At 32.7% G+C, this 18,618-nt stretch overlaps 1 protein-coding gene across 1 annotated transcript in view; it reads right to left on the reverse strand.

Annotated features, from left to right (window-relative positions):
• The window catches only part of ERBB4 (erb-b2 receptor tyrosine kinase 4), a 1,167,248-nt gene that overhangs the window by 201,244 nt on the left and 947,386 nt on the right, over nt 1–18,618 (reverse strand).

Here is an 18,618-nt window from a genome sequence, read left to right on the forward strand (position 1 = left end):
TTAGTGTAAACTAGAGATCCTTCACTGAATTTTAATATGCACACATATAAAACATACACATACACACAAATGAACAAAACATCTAATTAAATATTATAATTAATTGCGTATTAAATTAGATAGATACTAAATGCTAGGTATCTGATCAAATTAAACTCATACTGACTGTATAATGTTTCTTATGTCTCTCAACTTTTCATGCATACAAGAATCACCTAGGTTTATCATTACAAGTGTAGCTTTCCTGGTCCCATACCCAGGTAATCAGGTCTAGATGTAGAATTTAGGAATCTGTTTTTACAGAAAGTTCCCAAGGTGAAGCTACTGTACAGAGCATGAAACTCTGAGAACCTTTGGTACGTCTCTATCCAATGTGTGTCTCTACAGTCCATGGCAAAAGCAGGGACATGCAGACGATGTTTGATTTTTAGTATAAAAAAGTCTGGGTGGCAATTGAAAGAGGTGAGCATTCTCAGTTGCAAAATGAGGAAACAGGATCAATGGGATTTCCAGTCAGATGACTAATCAGTAGCAGAATCAATTTTAAAACTTAGAATTTCTGATTCTTAATTCAGTGTTACTTTTTATGATAAAATATTGTCATTTTTACTTCAGTTCCATCAGCACCTCATACTGTGTTTATCTTGTTAATAAGACAGCCTCAAACACCTTGAATCAGCCATACCCTCAATGAATTGAATCAAATTGTGCTTTAGTTCCTGAGGAACCGCTAAAATCAAACAAAGAATTTGTGCTAACAGGTTAAACTGCCATCACTTACAGTATACTTCCAGAAAAAAAATAATAAAGAAACATCTTTTTCTGATTTATTGAAGGTTATATTTGGTATAGGCTACTTCCTGGTGTAAAGAAAACAATGACATTTAAGGTAAAAGAAAAATTTTGAGGTTCGTTTTAGAATGAAATATATAAAATGATTGTTTTTCCTTCTATAATTCAAAGAGCAATGATAATTCCATTCTAAATATGCATTTGAGAAGTTTACATTAGAGGACTTTTCATGTGAAAAGTGAAAGTTCTCTTTTAAAAACAAAATCTATTAGTAAGTCCTGGCAAAAAAGCTGGGTTTGTATTAAGGAAAATTGCTCATCACACTACAAAGAGTATTTGAAACCAAATTGCAGAGTATTTGCATAATAGTTCTCTTTTTTTTTTTGAGAAAGAAAAGATGAACAAGACACTAATTGTAGGTTTTATTTTTTTCATAAAGGAAATAGCAGATGGCTTTTTGGAAGATAGGGGAATAGATAAAGAAAAGGGAACGAGGATCATTTAGAGTGATGAGTGGGATGGAAAGGGAGAGAAATCCCAATATTTTAATCATGGAGTGTTTGGTCTCAATAAATTACTTTGTGTTAAAATTAATAATGTCCTCTGTTACTTATCTCTGTGTGGGGCCTACAGAGGCAATTTTGGATCTTTGCTGCCGTCACTAGAAAATGTCACCAAAGACCAAGGGAATAAATACAACTTGTCAGGTACATCGCCTATTTTTCCAGAAATAAAATTTTTCTCTGTCTTTATTTTTCCTTTCACTGTATAAAATTATTTCTTATAGGTGAGTTAAAGAGTTTTCTCATAGGACAGAAGAGAAGAATGTAACAGGTGCTACAATGGAAATCTAAAACAAGAACATATTTCTTTATAATGAGATCTAGTTTGAATAAGGACATTTTTCTAAACTACCAAGGGACTACCCGGGTATAGACAAAAAAATTCTGAAGCATGTATGTGATTACTCTCTAGCCATATGCTATTTATATCTCTATTTCTGCCCAAAGGGAAGACATTTCTGTACAATAATAAAAATGAGCAATACTATTTTTCACATTAAGGTTCCATTTTTTCCAGTCATCATAGATTTATACCTTACCACTTAAACTTGTTTTCACATTCATGTTGGTTAGTGATTTTACAAAAAGAAAAAAATATGGTCAGTGAAAACTTATGTGCTGTTTGTTTAAAAAATGTTAACTTCAGCCAAACTTTCACTGTTTTACTATGTCTATGGACCATTAATTCAATACCCTCCAGCTGAAAATGGAGAAAATCTCATTGCATTAGGGATAAGACGATGAAAAGCAGGATAGAGAAAAAGAAAAGATAGACAGTTAATGTAGGCACATAAAACTGTTTAATGCAATAGTCAGCAGATTTGTAAATGCTCAAGACAAATGCCACCCTGATAGTAAGGATGATGATGATGAAGAACACTTAGAAGATAATGATAAGCACAATGATGAAAAATGAAATAAAATTACTGGTCCATAATAGTGTTTTACAAACCTATTTTGCTACAGATGGTACCCAGATAATAAAATAAATGAAATCTGCATCTGTTCCTTCATGTCTAGAATAAATAATAATTTACTTGTGCAATTAGGTGAGCAGCAGTTGGATAGACTGAATTAATATGGCCTCAGTTTAAATTCGTCCACATCACTCAGTGACCTTAATGTGCCCTTCCAATTCCTGCTATCATTTTTGTAGACATCAACCATCAAGATTAGGGTTCTTTCAATCTTTGGAGTCAATCATTTTCCACCTTCATTTTATATCATTCACCCATTAACTTGCTAGGTATTAGATTTAGTCACCATTCAACATGCCACTCAATGAAGACCTTATTGAAGGTCTTCACTATATAATGTGGAATTCTACTTTCTGTCTGTTTTGTCTCTTCTCCTGAAGGTTACACCAAATTTTTCTCCATGTTTATTTGATTTTCCTATCCCTTTAGTTATACGTTGACTCACTTAAAATATTTATCAAGGCCCTGCTTTTCACCTGAGACTATAATTGAAGCTGTCTACCATGTCATCTCTATCCACGAGGATAGAGATTTTACTGAAAGAAGCGACTGATAAACAGGAAAATCAAATAAATATAACATATGTATAAACAATTATAAATTACATTAAGGGACATGGAGAAAATAGGGTGTTGTGATAGTTTATAAACAGATGGTTAGGTTACAGAGTGACTTTAGATAAGGGTAAGTTAAGAAAATGTGCTCTGAGACCTGATTTCTGAGAAGTCAAATATACAAATACTAGGGAAGAGCATTCAAGGCAAGACAAGAGCTGGCATATTTTGGAAGCTATGAAATAACTGATGAACCTAGAGTTTAGCAAGGGCTATGGTGGCCTGAGGTGAACTGGAAAATGAAGATAGGGGCTAGGTCTCCGAAGGCTTTGCAGAGGTAGGAAGTGGATTTATTCCCACATATTTTAATGCTTCACAAATATTTTTCTGTTTTCCATCATTTGCTTCTATTACATGCTAATCTCCAAAGTCAGTGTTACAGTAAAGTACTTGCCATCATCACATCATTTTCTCCTCTTGATATTTTCATTTTGCCATCTGGCAGAAGGAAACTCCCGCCATATCTCCATTTTCTAACTTTCAAATATTGTTGCTGAAAAGCACAGATCCATGGGGATTTGGTCCAAATATCCTGTCTGGATCTTCCAAAAATAGCTCTTTATTTTAATTTTAAATGTCTTACTGACTCCTTATTTACTTTGTTCTGAATCTCCACAAGGGAAAAAAAAAAAAAAAACAAAACTCTCTACTTTTAAAAATATTTACTGTGTAAAATGTACTCTTGACATCATTCCATTCTGTTCACTTGAATCATTTACCATTGTTTATCTTTAGTATAATTTTATCTTCATTTCTTATTGCAACCTTCACTATACCTGTAAGTATATTTAAGTGTCCAGTATTCTGAAATTGAAAATTTTCAATTTTGTTCTCTCTCTATGCTGGGAATATTTCCTTCCCCACCTAGACTGTTTCTTCATTTATACTGCTTTGTTCCTTAGAGATCTGGTTTTTCTATCACTTTCCTACATTCTAACTATTCAAAATACTCTTGAAAAGGTCACCAGATATGTCTTTTCCCAAAGTCAACAGGTTTATTCTCCCATTCTTAAGTTGTCCTGACCTTCTGCACTGTTTTATCTCACTCAAAATCCCTGTATGGCTGAGGTTAGAGGAAACACTGGATCCTAATTCTTCACTCTCTGAATGCTCTTGTTATGAGAATCAGCACCTGCTTCACCCTCTCAGACCTTAAATATGGAAATGCTACCATGGCTTTCTCTTTACTATTCTCTCCTTTAGTCTACAATCTCCTGCATCCACATACAATTGTTCTCCAAACTCCCAGAAGTGAAATCATTTTACAACTTTAAAAACTATGATAGAGTTGCCAAACATGTGGAATCAGTCAAAATTTATGGTTTATCATAATTTAATTAATTTGAGGCAATACAAACATCACAACATACCCCAAAGATAGAATGTTAGATTATCATCATATTCAAAACATGAATGCCCTTCTAACATGAAAACTGTGCTGTGCCCATATTCAGAGACTTCTCCAATCCTATAATTCAACTGTCATTTCTGAGAAGGAACTAACGGGTTTTTAAACATGCATTCCTCTCATGTTATAATATATATCCTACTTTACTATACTCATCTGTTAAATGCATGAAATTTCTAATGATTTCTCTAAAAGTAGTAATATTGTTCAATGATATTCACTGGTTTATCACCAAATCCTCATAGGGTATATGGTTCATAGGACAGATGCAATACAATTTCATGAATAAATGAACAGAATCTTTATTGTAGTCTCCTCTTTCCCACCTATTTCATCTCAGGAATCAACCTGTATTTCAAATGCCTTCTGGTCATCTTGATATAAATATTACCGGATATCCAATACTAGACACAAAGTAAATAATATCCCCATCCAAACTTGCCTGCTATACTTTTCTGATGGCAGAAACATTTTTACATTCCATTTTAAAATCGTGGATTCATATTTGGCATTCAGCTTTCTATTATTTTCCATTCTACTCTATATCTAATAATTTAACAACTTTTATTAATTGCTAACCCCAGTTAGCTCAAATATACACCCTTCCAGGTACTCTTACTCTGATTAATATTCAAATTCATGCTCACATCACTATAGTACACTATAGTAAAAAAAAAATTAAAAACCTAATTATTTTTTAAAAATTAACTCTCATCTATATTTGCTAAACATACAAAATACCTTTCACATTTCTTGGACAGCTCCATAAAAAAGTCTTACTGTTACATGTACTTAATAAAAAATTGTTGAATTAAAGTTCATATAGTGAAAACTGCAATGCATTTTGGAATAAGTAGTTTAGACCACGCTCCTCGTTATGACACTGATGATCTGTGACATTGGTCTATGTATTTTTCTTTGTCTCTCTAGTTCCATCTCTGTCCTTCTCTATCCTACCATGTGCCCAGAGAGACTAGAATGTACAACTACCACAGGCCACCTTGACCCCTGGCTTTCATCAGGTTATCTTGTCTCCTGCTTTTCATCAGCCAATGAAAGCATCAATCAAACACTGAAGGAAGAAGAGTATGAGTGGTGTTGGTACTTATACCCTACTCTCACATTTTTATGCAACCCTCTACCAAAAGCCAGAGCTGCTCTCATTCAGGGCTATCTTCCCCTTCCTCTTCAGGTCCAGCTGTGTCATTGCTAGTCTTAGAGCACTTCAACAAACTTTGTTGGTGTTACTTAACTCTGCCCATAGCTTTATTTTGTCTGGGAGGAGGAGATAATTGGGGATTGAGCCAGGGGTGCTACCATGCCCAGCCTGCCCATACCCGTATGAAAACCCCTTGGCTAAACTCTCATCACCTTCTCCAAGTGAGCATGCCACATACTTCCTGCTGGGTTCTTCTAATGCAGTCATCTTGGACAAACCTCTTAATCTCTCACTTGTAAACTGGCAGATTAGGTCACTGATGGCAAATATGCTCCTGCCCATGGCAGATGTTGCTTATTTATCTTTGTGTGGTAGGCTGATGATGACTCCCAAAATATGTCTGCATCCTAATTCCTGGAACCTGTAACTATTACCTTACTTGAGAAAAGAGTCAGAGCAGATGTGACTAAGTTAGGGATTTTGATATTAAGAGACAGGCAGATCCTAAAACCCATCACAAGTACCCTCAAAAAAGAGAAGCAGAGGTAAATTAGACACAGACACCAACAAGAGACAATGTGAAGAAGGAGACAGAAATTGGGATGATGCAGCCACAAGCCAAGGTTCATTTGCAGCCACTCAAAGTTGCAGGAGACAAGAAATAGCTTTTCCTTAGAGCTTCTGGAGGGAGTGTAGTCCTAACAATACCCTGAGTTCACACATCTAGCTCCAGAACAGTGAGGTAACATATTTTTGTTATTTTAAAGCATCACATGTTCAGTAATTTGTTACAGCAGCCATAGGAAACTAATACAATTACTGTGTTCCTTCCTGCCAGAACTGAATACAGACTCATGATTGCCCTCAATTCAATATTTCAGGTCACAAGAATAGATTTGGAAAGTGAATGCATTCTGAAAACATTCCTGCCTTGATTTTATACACATGTTAAAAATTGATATGTGTTACCAAATCTTTGGTTTGGATATAACAGTCTAATCTAAATGATGCAGATCCTTTTAATTCATTTAGAAATTAACATATATATGTGATAGCTAAATGATATGTTATAGGTAAAGAGATTAGCACAGTACCTATGAGACACTTAAAATGTTAGCTATTATTGCATTTTTATAAAACCAATTATGTCTATAAGGAACTACATCAATAAGCAGTAAGACGTGGCTGAGAATCTGTAAGCATCTGCAGCTGTAGGGTGAGTGGTCACTCTGTTCTTTTGAAGTCTAGTGGAGACATTAAGAGTGCAAGGCAGGAAAATTGACAAAAAAAGAAATCCAAACACAGTTTTCCAGTCATCACTTTTCCTATTGATCTCAGAAAAAAATGGAAATATCTTTTCCCATTCTAAACCTAAAATAATCAAGGAAATCTGGGAGATGGTCAACAGAAGCTGCGGAGTTGAAAGAGGACTTCAAGGAGAACATGAATTTATTCTTTATCAAAAAACTACCACAATACCAGGAGTGATCATCAATAGTAAGAGGGGTTAAAATAGATAATAAAGATCAGGAGATAGCAGTGAATTCTTATAGTTAGGGCAGAGATACTTTATAGCTTACTGATTAATCTTAGCAATGTTACAGAAAGGGAAACAGAGGTGTTTGGACTAAAACAAAAGAAACTCCACAAGGTATAATGTGAATCTTAGAAAGAAGATGCTTCCATGAGCTATAAAGAAAGAAGACACAATTAGAACCAGAGTAAATCACTCCAGGCTATACCAGATTCTATTGTAAGGGAGGAAGAAATAAGAACTAACATCTGAATAATGTCTATGACATTTTTTCCTTCCTCTTTATGAAAATAAATTTCCAGAGGGGTTATTTAACTCTAAACCCTGTATTTAGTCTACCTATAGCTTTTTTGTACTTAATAAACTTAGCTGTGGCCCTTCTAAAGTCACATGATTAGAAATCCCATTGATTGATAACAACCAATACTTTTCTGATGAATGTGCCTAGTAGAATGCTGTTCATTGTACTTGTGAACTCCCTGAGTTCTCAGGACAGTCTTGTCCAATAGATATTATTAATTATTGATAAGGAAATTTACTGATAAGGAAACAAGTTTGAAAAGGAAAAGCACTTGCCAAAATCCTAGTATTCTCAAGGAGCCAAGCTAGAATTGGAATCTGGTTCTTATCACATTCACAGACAATACATTTCTTTCCATTTGTCCCCTGGGGAGGTATTAAGTAACTAGGTAGACTCAGTAGATTCTGTGTTCATTATCATTTTGTCCTATTAGGAATGATCATGGTGATCCAGTTAAATGATCTTTTCAAAACAACATTCCAACTATCATTTCTTGGATGAATCCTGTGAGCATAATTTATCCTCAATTACTTAAAAGTAATCCTCCAATAACAAAATGCTAAAACTCCTTTTCAGGAGGGACTAAAACTACCCCTGACTCCATTCTCATTGGTTCACAGGAGAAATTGATTCTACGAGTGTTCAATCAGTAATTTGCAAAATTAAAATTGACTTAGATAAGAATCTAGTAATTTTAGTAATTGCTCTTATTTAATCACTTACGAATTTATTTACTAGTTTGTATAATTTAGGAAATTAATATGCAATACTGTTTTCCTAGATACGGCTCTTCTTCAAAGAAGACAACTACTCCATTTTTAATCTGCAAGAATAATCTTAGTTAATTAATGACATTTATATTAAAGACATGTAACAACAAACAACTAAATAAAATTAAGGAAATCCTCCCTCTATACCTAACAAAACATCTCAAACATGCCTCTGGTAATGAAGCAGGCAGGATTGTATTATTTATGACTCATCCAAGATAAAAGAGTAAGTGATTTTAATTAAGTCTTCCATTTTTCACTTGCTCATCTCATGTTCATATAGAATAATGCATATAAGAAGTCCTTTGTCCTATTGTTCATTTATTTCTTATCTCTTCTACTTTTATAATGAAGTTAATTATTTGCAGCAGATATATTAAATTTTGAAACCATGATTTATATGTTCTTATATTAAATATTCATGTTAGTGTTATTTTAATGTTCTGTGATGATCCTGATGTCAAGGGCATCCGGTTAGAGGTAATCGCAATGCATACAAACCTGTGTTAATGTTATCCATTCTTTTGTGTTTTTTAATATAGTAGCAGTAAATAATATTACCACCCACTCAGGCAAAAGCAGTCATAACAAACCCTGAATAAAGATATATAGTGCATGAAAAACCCCCTACTGCTAATGTCTTTGCTTTAGGAGGTTATGAGTCAAAGGAAGATGTGGCTTTGTGTCTAGACACACGCTGTGCGGGGGTGAGAGACTAGCAGTGGAAAAGGACTACCTCATAAAGAATCTCGGCAAGAGGGCTCCAATCCTGATCTGATGTTTGAAAATAGCCATGGAAAATTAACCAATAATTTAGAAATAAAATGGTATCTTGGATTTCTGTCATGTTTACACTAGAAAAGGTCAAGTCGTGGCCACTCTGTATATCTCAGCAACTTCAAACAGTAGTGAAGTACTACTGGTAGTAATCTTTTTATTATACATTACCTCATGGAAAGTAGCCATTCTTTCCTTCATTCATTAACTTATTTCTGACACTGACTGAGGTGTACTTTATAAAGTTCCAGGGTTAAAAATTTTAAAAGGTATCTTAAATTGTTAATATCCTAGTAGAAGTCCTTCAAATCTGGTTAAGTAAAGGTCATGAACATTAACAATTATGATAAATATTTATGATACACTTTTCCTATAATTACTCATTGAGGAGGAAAATTACCTTTTGGCTCAAAATACTGAATTTAGGAAAACAAAGAAAAAAAAGATTTGTTGAGAAGAAAAATCTAAATTTGGATATTTGTAGGTAGGAAGAACATTACAAGCAAAGGAAGTATATTACATGAATGGGCTAGTATTTTGAGAACAGAATGGGGATACTGAGTCACAATTCCTTTCCAGAGTCTGCCCTATGTTTTCCTGGCTGTGCAATAGGGAGCAAAACCTCAGGTTATTTGGGTGTAGAATGGAAGCAAAAATTTCCACTTTGAGTAAACAACAATTTCACATAGTATATGAATGTTTTTAGTATATGACTCTCATCCAGTAAAATTAGTTTCTATTCCTTCTAAAATTCTCAGAATGGCAAAGTGTAGCATGAGGTATACAAATAAGATCAGCTTCTGTGGAGCATGTGGTACTTGATAGAACACAGGAAGGAATAAAGTGGAAAGATGAAGTGGTAGTAGGGCTCAAAGGAAGTAAATAGGAGGCTGACATTTAGGTTTTCCATGCCTGAAATCCCAGATACTAGGCAGGCCAAAGAAGCAGGATCACAAGATCAAATCCAGCCTAAGTAATTTGAATAGACATTATCTCAAAATAAAAAAGAAAAAGAAAAAGAAAAAGGAGGCTGTAGCTCAGTGGCAAAGCATTTGTTCAGCATGTGTGAGGCCCTGGGTATAATTCCTAGCAGTACAAAAATAAAATTAAAAATAATTAAAAAAAAAAAAAAAAAAGAGCAAAATGATCATGCTGTCCCCAGGAAAAATCACAGGGAAAGGGTATGGAAGCCACGAGATTGGTCAGGAATCTGCTGTCCATGTTTGGACACTGGGATCCTAGCATAGACTTCACATCCTGAGGAATCAGAGATGCCCAACTGGCCCAAGGCAGACATATTTTTCAAGCACTTAAAGTACTTCTGGTTTCTGGGAGGAGGCACTTACTCCCAATAAGTAACAGAAAATTATGAGTAATTTAATTTTAGGACGATGAAAAACATGATGTACACATGAGTGTTTCTTTCTGGATACAGTTTAACCTATTCTAACTCTTCTCTGTAGTGGAAGATTCATTGCCTTCTATATGCATTTGCTTCAGTGCATCCATTCTCTCTCTCTCTCTTTCTCCCCCCTACTTCCTCTACCTCCCTCCCTCCCCTTAATTCCCACACTGATTATATTTTTTTCATAGTCCGTTTCACCTCTATGGTTGCATTTTTCCCCCACTGAATTTCTTGCTAGCCTTGGCTATTCTGGCCTTTGCTTTGTTTACAACATCTTCTGCCCTAGATCTACATGCATGACAATTGCTCTTTGACCATTATGCTATGCAATTACATAAAGAGTAAAAGTAGACACTCTAACTATTCTGTTAAACAATTCTGAAAAGGGCAAAAGAAATTACAACACTAAATGGTCAATGTAATGTCTAATAATGTCTTGTCCTTTGTAGGGAAGCTTTCCAAGGATAGGTATAGTGACTTTCATCCGTGGTCTCTATTAAAATTGTCTTTGCTTTGATGGTGTTCTAGCTCCACATATGAGGCTATAATAAGCTCTTGGGTGATTTTATAATCTTTTCTATTCTTGGTCCTTGAAAGTATTGTGACTTCCAGAATTTCTGAAATTCTTGCATAAATTTTAGCTAATTTTAAGGGTCTATTTGGTCATCATTTAAGTCTTTCCTTTTAAGAACCAGACTAAACTGAAATGGAATAACTAGGAGATGACTAAATATAAGATTATGAACTTAAAAATGTACAAGTTAAATTATTAGTACTGCTTCATTAAAGAATTTTTTTACTTCAGTCTATTTAATCAGATGTACCAAAAATTACTATGATAACATACTAACATAGATTACTTAGGTTAAAAGTAAAATAATTCATATATTCAGATTAATTATTCATCAAACTTCTAATGGTATGCAAAATTCACTCATAAAAATAAAATTCTTCACTTTGTAGGTATTTAATTAAAATTTATAAAAATTAAAATTCACAGATGTGTTAAAACAAGTACTGGAACATCACAACCTGAAATTTATTTCAATTTTTAAAAGTATAACATCAAGAAAGTAAGTATTTGAAAGTTCCTCTGAACCAATTTCAGTGATTTTTAAGCATGAACTGTGCAATTAAATGTTAAGTATGATTAAAGAACGAACGTACTTGAAAATATCTGCAATATCAGTACAGAATTATGGTGCTTCTTAAGATTAAGATATTTTTGCATGTTTAATATATTTTCTTTTGAAAATCTGATGAAAATATTTAAATACTTTATTTAGTCATTTTGAGATGACACAGACAATTTTGAAAATAAATACCTAAAGATATTCTGGTTATGAGCTAAAACTTTGACGGGAGAAAATGTTTAATAATGGAGTTCATTTGATCAAAAAAAATATTTACTGAGCACTTAATATTATTCAGTCATATTCTAAAAGTTAAAAAATTGTATATCACATATAAAAACATTCATTTCATAAATTTTTATGTTTTTAGTGTCAACACAAATAAGAAATAGTGTTATTTAATGCTTCTGACATAGAAAGTACTTTCAAATAGTACCGCTGGGTGGTGGAAAGATCAAAAGGAATGAATTTTGATTAAATTTTTAAAATTTCAGAATAAGCTGTGGTAAATAGAAACTAGAGGCAAATATTTACATCACTACAATCATGAGTATTTAAATATCATTTTTAAGTTATTTATATTTCCAAGATTTTTACAAGATAGCTCAATAAATTTTTTTCCTTAGATAAATTGCTTTCTATAATTTTAATACAACTCTATTTTCTAAAGTAAATTTAAAATGAATAGTATTCAATAATGCACCCATTATAACAATTCAGAGTATAGCAATTAGTTGTAACAAAAGACTGTGCATAGGACTATACTGTATATCCTTTAAATTGAAAAAAGTAAAAGGAATGAAATCTAGAAAAATATTTTCTGTACATATGGCATGTTACTATAAACAATGTACTTGATAAACAGACTATAAAAGAGCATAGAGGTTGTTTTTGACAATTTTACTAATTAAACATGTTTTCTACTATTTGCTGGATTCTAAAAATGTTCACTAGAAATAAGAAGGAAATTATTGTTTTGACTTTGCCCCCTAGGTTTTCTTTAATAGAGGAATTCAAACAATTTAAAAGGCAATTTGAACTCTATTTTTCATTTGGCTCTGCATTTCCTTCAGAAGAATTGAAAAAAAGAATATCTATTATGACAAGAGATATAGTATACTAGATACTTTCATTTCCCCATTAATTTTAAAGTAATTGCAAGATCAAAAGCCATGTCCACCAAGCATGTCTGAACTGCCTCAAGGAAGATCCAATTACAAACTCATATTTTTCAACACACAACTTGCATATTTAATTCAGGTGCACCTCCAACATGAAACATTTCTTTGGGTTTGTGAAATCCTGAATAGGTTTCTACTGAACCAGCTATTTTCAGATATAATAGGAATTTTTCTTGGTATTTATTTTTGTTGTTGTTTACATTTCATGGCACATACCTCCAAAATTTGATATTCCAAATATGCAGCTCATTTAGTAAATAATAATCTGTCATTTAAAAATAAATGTGTTCATCAAGAACGTGAGACTGGAATGCCATTATGTTTAGTACAATAGTATATTCAATAAATTCTGGGATTCATATTTATTATTTGTCAACCCAAGTGTTTAAGTCTCTGGAAAGTATAATGGAGCAATGTCATTGATTTAATGAGTAGTTCTTGATTTCTAGAAGAGGTGTAATATATTTAGATTTAGATCATAGATTAAATTACTTTTTGAGCAATAGTTTTCTATATTTCTGAATTTTAAACCTTTGGTCAGGACTTTGGCAAATAAAGATTAAAATTATAAATTAATGTGAATAAGAAACATGGAAATTCAATTCATGTATATGTACTCAGGAATTAAAAAGTAGAAACAGTGTCCTGACTTTAAATATATATATATTACATATTTAAATATATTAATTCATATGTATGTATGTTTATTTTATGTATCTATGTATGCATGATATATGACATGCACTTATTGTAATTTTTCTTCTTCCTAATGTAATCTATACACAGATCCATATATACTTTCTCGCTAAAGATTTTAACTGTACTTTATTTGTGGTCCTATAGCTTACTTTATGAAATAAAAATTTTCACATTATGTTCCATATAAATACAATGTATCTCTAAAAACTTATAAAGATTAGGTAATCAGCCAGGCCTATCAACTTTCCTGAAAAACCAGGAAAAAAGTAAAAGAACTCCCACAAATGCATAAATACATTCAGTTCTACGAAAATGTGTTATTTAAGGTCACATGCACTAAACTTTTATAATTTAATAAAATTAACTGATAAACAAGTTTAATCATCACTCATTTATTTCTAGTTGATTCAAGGAGAAATTGAGGATTCACAATTTAAAAAAAAAAGAATATTTAAATATTAAATTAGAGATATCTTCAAATATTAAGTATTTATTAATTTTGGTTTTACTTTTGGAATTTTTAATGCACTTTATAATTATTATGGTCTCAATATGTATTTACTATAATAATATGAACAAATACTTTGATAAATAAGTATTTGAACAAATAAAATGTAAGAAAATTATTTTAATGCATAACTTATCGTATCATATAAATTACAAATGCTCCTATCACTCAGGTGCTCACTCTCCTCCTAGTGCCTAATAAATATTATTAGTTTTATTACAGAAAGTCATTCCAAAATAGAGAGGAAATAGGCAATCATTAAAGCCAATACTCAGCTTCTGTGCCAATGAAAACTGATCTTGATGTAGAGAGTCATGGTTGTTCAATTGACCAGGGGGTTATTATTTCACTCAAAACATTTTCATAGACTATTTTTTCAAAATTTTCCAAAGTTCAAAAATTTTACATCAAAATGCTTCCTGCAGTGCTTCCATTACCTCTTTACTGTATCAAATTTAGTAAAGTAGAATTTCCTGAGTGAAATTTTCAAGTAAAATAAACCAAAGCAGAGCTAAAATATAAAGAAATTACTTTCAAAATAAGAAAAAAAAATTTAGAGTCTACAAAAGAAAAAAATCAATAAATTTGGGGTTAGAAAAGTATATTGCCATTTCAAAAATTAAATTGAAGCCAAAACTAATACAAGGAAATCTTTGTGCCTAGAACAAATGAGGATATGCTTTAAGTTCAATCAAACTGATAATTCAGTAGATAGAAAAAATTTTAAAAATCTGAATTGTCTTCTTTGGGGCACCCAAAAGACCTCAAAAGCCACACTGCAAACAAGAAAAATAATTGCAATTCTGATCCTAAAGCTAATCTCACTAATATCTAAAATGCTTATAGAATTTACAAAGCCAAAGTCAGTGAATTAGGAATGAGTATAGGTCATAAAAAGATAAATCCAAGAAAAAGATGTATAGATTACTTAGTACATCTGATTCACAGTGAGGGAAGGCATGCTATAAGTACACAAGAAATATTTTAAAACTTCAAGTTATCGATTCTCTCAACAAAATATTTTGGTTTCTGCAACACCTTCTGCTGGGAGACCCTTTGCTTCTTCTGCAAGAACGTTAACTTGTATTTCTACCCATGTTTATACCTACAGAATTGGAGTGGGGATACTTCCCTTCTTTAATACATTCCCCAGACGATATGGGCTTACTGGACAAGGAGGAATTCCCAGACTGTGTTTTTGAGTCTACCCTGATTTCTTTCTAGTAGTTGAGTACAGGACTTTGATTAACCTAAAGACATAATAAAGTTTGAGGATATGGAGATATATATTTCGCTTTATCCATAGCTTTAGCTCTTTGTCCCCCATATGGTAAACACTATAGTCAGTCCCACTTTTATTGAGAAGTTATCAGTTTAAGACTCTTACATATTCATTCCACTAACATTGAATGAGCACTGCTAGGGGTTGAATGTCATCCCACCTAGGATAAAGCTATACTGAAATTTTAAACCCTACTATTTCAAGATATGACCTTATTTCAAAATAGAGTCTTTGGAGTTACAGTTAGTCAAGATGAGGTCATATGGGATACTGTTGGGATCCAATATAAGTGGATCCTTCACACGGTCCTTTTGATGTGTGAAAACAGAGAGGGGGAAAGAATGCCAGGTGAACACAGAACATTGGCAGGATGCATGCATCTGTAGGTAGGACACCTGGGGCTTCCAGAAGCTAGAAGGGACAAGGAGGCACCTTTCCCTGGAGGCTCAGAGGAACACAGACCTTCCACCATGATTTTGGAACTCTTGCTTCCAGATCATAAATTCTTGATTCCAAAACATAATTTTCTATTGTTTAAATAAGGTTAAAAAAACAAAACAAAACAAAACAAAACAAAACAAAAAACAGGGTAGGCTGCTGGAATAACATCTGCAACTTTTTCAATTGAAAAAATAACCAAACATTTGGTACTTTGATAATGCCTATAAAAGTTATAGTTGTATTTACCCTTTGACCTGTCAATTCTACTCCTGGAAATTTATGTACCAATGTAACTTCCCACACATAAAATGACATAGGTTCTTCATTGCAATATTGCTTGTTAACAGCAAAAGTGTGGAATGTACCCAAAGGTCCAGCAGCAAGGACAAATACTGTAAGCTGATGTGCCACCAGAGACTGTAGTCATCTACCCCCATTATAAAGAATGGGAAAGTTATCTACAAATGGACATAGAAAGACCTCCCAAAGTATTAAGTCATAAAAGCTAGGTGTGGACTCTTTCTAATGTCTTGTCTTTGGTGCACTAAGAAAGGAAAATAAAATTACATGTTCACATGTATTTATGTTTTCACTAAAAAATTGAATGAATACACAATAAACCATCAAAATGGTCCCTTGTGGAGGGCTGGCTGGAGAAGCATTAAGTGGGCTAAATTATATAGGAATGAAACATTGTCATAGTCTTTATATTGCTTTGCCTTTGGTGTTAAGTGTATTGCCATTTCAAAAATTACACTGAAGCAAAAACTAATACAAAGAAAACTTAATGCCTAGAACAAATGAGGATATCCTTTAAGTCCAATCAAACAGATAATTCAGTAGATAGAAGAAATTTTAAAAATCTGAATTGTCTTCTTTTGGGCAAATAAACTTCTCAGAAGGCGAGGCATGAGGATGTCAAGGTCAAAGTAAAACTTAGCAACTTAGCAAGACTTACCCAACTTAGTGAGACCTTGTCTCAAAATAAAATAAAAAAATAAAAAAGGGTTGGGGATGTTACTCAGTGGTTAAGGGTCTCTGAGCCACAGTACCAAAAAAAAAAAAATTAAAATTAAAATTAAAAAAAAATTAAGAGAGAGAGAAATAGTTTTCATATATGTACTCATTTAATTTTCAAAACTACCCCATAAGGAAGGTGCTATTATCATTGCCATTTCGTAGATGGCAAAACTTAACCCAGAGACAATAAGTAATTTGTCTAAGATAAAACAGCTGGTAATTAGTGGGAGCTAAAATTCTAAGTAGGCATTTTATCTTGAGAAACCATGCTCTTAATTGCTATGCATATATTCATTGATGAGATCACATGGTATATACATTTTTTTAAATTTAAACTCTTATGCCCAAGAAATTAGATTTAGAATTTTCTGTCCACATAAAAGACTTGGATCTAACAGCACATGTCATCATGAAGAATGGAGGGATAACTGCCTCTGTTATTAAAAAAAATATGTAAAAATATGTGTATAATTTACTATTTGGAATACGTGGCAAATAAAATAATAAAATCAATTAGATTACTATCAATCCTGATGATCTGTAACTACAATCTCAGCTCCAAAATTATCATGGGCAATAATTGCCGAGGTAAGATCTCAAACCAAAAGAAGTTGGACCATGTCAAAAGGTCAATTCTTAATACATTATTCACAAATAGTTCATTTTAAAATTTTAATATGTACCTGGCATTTTAAATATTCCTGTTCTCTGAAATAACTTATGAGTGAATTCTTTCCTTAGACTTAGTTTTTAATTAAAATTCCATATCCACCTAGAAAATACATCAGTCTGAAGATAATTCTTTAGAATCCATGTGAAAGACAAACTAAAATGCCAGTAAATCTGAAAAAATAAATCGAGCCCTCATTTCAAGGGCTTTGAAGTGAATGTCCACACAATATTCTTAAATCAAACCAGACCCAACTGCAAACAAATGTGTAGCCCATGATTAGCCCTTATGACTTTACATTAGTTTCTTCTTCCCTTTTTATACCATCCACTTTCTCACAAAAATATTTTTAGTCAATTCCAACTTTTAACTCCCAGCAGCAGCAACCTGATTAAGTATTGATAATGTTGAATGATTCATAACTGAGATTATATATCAAAGTGACAAAGTGAATTTTTAATTATGTCAGTCCAAAATCTGAAAAACCTATTCAGAATCATTGTCCAAACTAAATTCGGAATTGATCACTTGGTGAAGATTACCTATCACAAAACTCATTACTACTTGGTAGCAATCTTCAAGTGTCCATTTAAAATTGATCCCTATTACAAACATCTGAGATCAGTCATCAGGTAAGAGCATCTCATCAGTTTGTGATCATAGTGGTTTACATTCATTTTCTTGAGTTACAGTCATAAAAGTCTATTAATTGGGTCAACTTACACAATTGCTTAAAATGTATTTATGACTATGAGATGTTATCTACATCCTTTTTCCAAGTATACATAAATTCTGTTTCTAGAAAAGTTATATGTTTGGTTGAAAAGTGGGATGAACATATTTTTTTGTAGTGATCACTTAAAGCAGGCACATGCCAATGATAAACATATTTTCAAAGTAATTTGCAGCAAAAATATCCAGAGGGAGAGTTGCTTGTTTGAGGAAAACTTGCTTTTTCGTCATGGGGCAAGAGAAGTGACTTAAGAGCCTTTTGAAACTTTCTCTACAATGTTGCAAATAATCTTGAACAGTATCATCTTTTCACCGCATGTGATCCTGAAACGCTAAAGAAACATAATTGAATATACTTTCCTCATAAGGATCACTTATGGGGTCTTGTTGTATTGGTATTAGGATCAAAATAGAAAGAACAAAAATTTTAAGGGGCTACTTAGAGATGAAAAAAGATATTGATTCATCTCGTATATTATTGGAGTCCTCAGAATAATTGAAGCATCATTATTTAATTATTCACATAAATTCCTTGATTTGAATCAGAAATATGTGGAAAGTCACTAGTTTCATTTTTCAATACTACAAAGATGCATCCATCTGCCAAAAGACAGGGGTAAATTAGGGAGGGAGGATACATTAGAAGAACATA

Source organism: Sciurus vulgaris (assembly GCF_902686455.1).
Source record: "Sciurus vulgaris genome assembly, chromosome: 3".
Taxonomy (NCBI): Eukaryota; Metazoa; Chordata; class Mammalia; order Rodentia; family Sciuridae; genus Sciurus; species Sciurus vulgaris.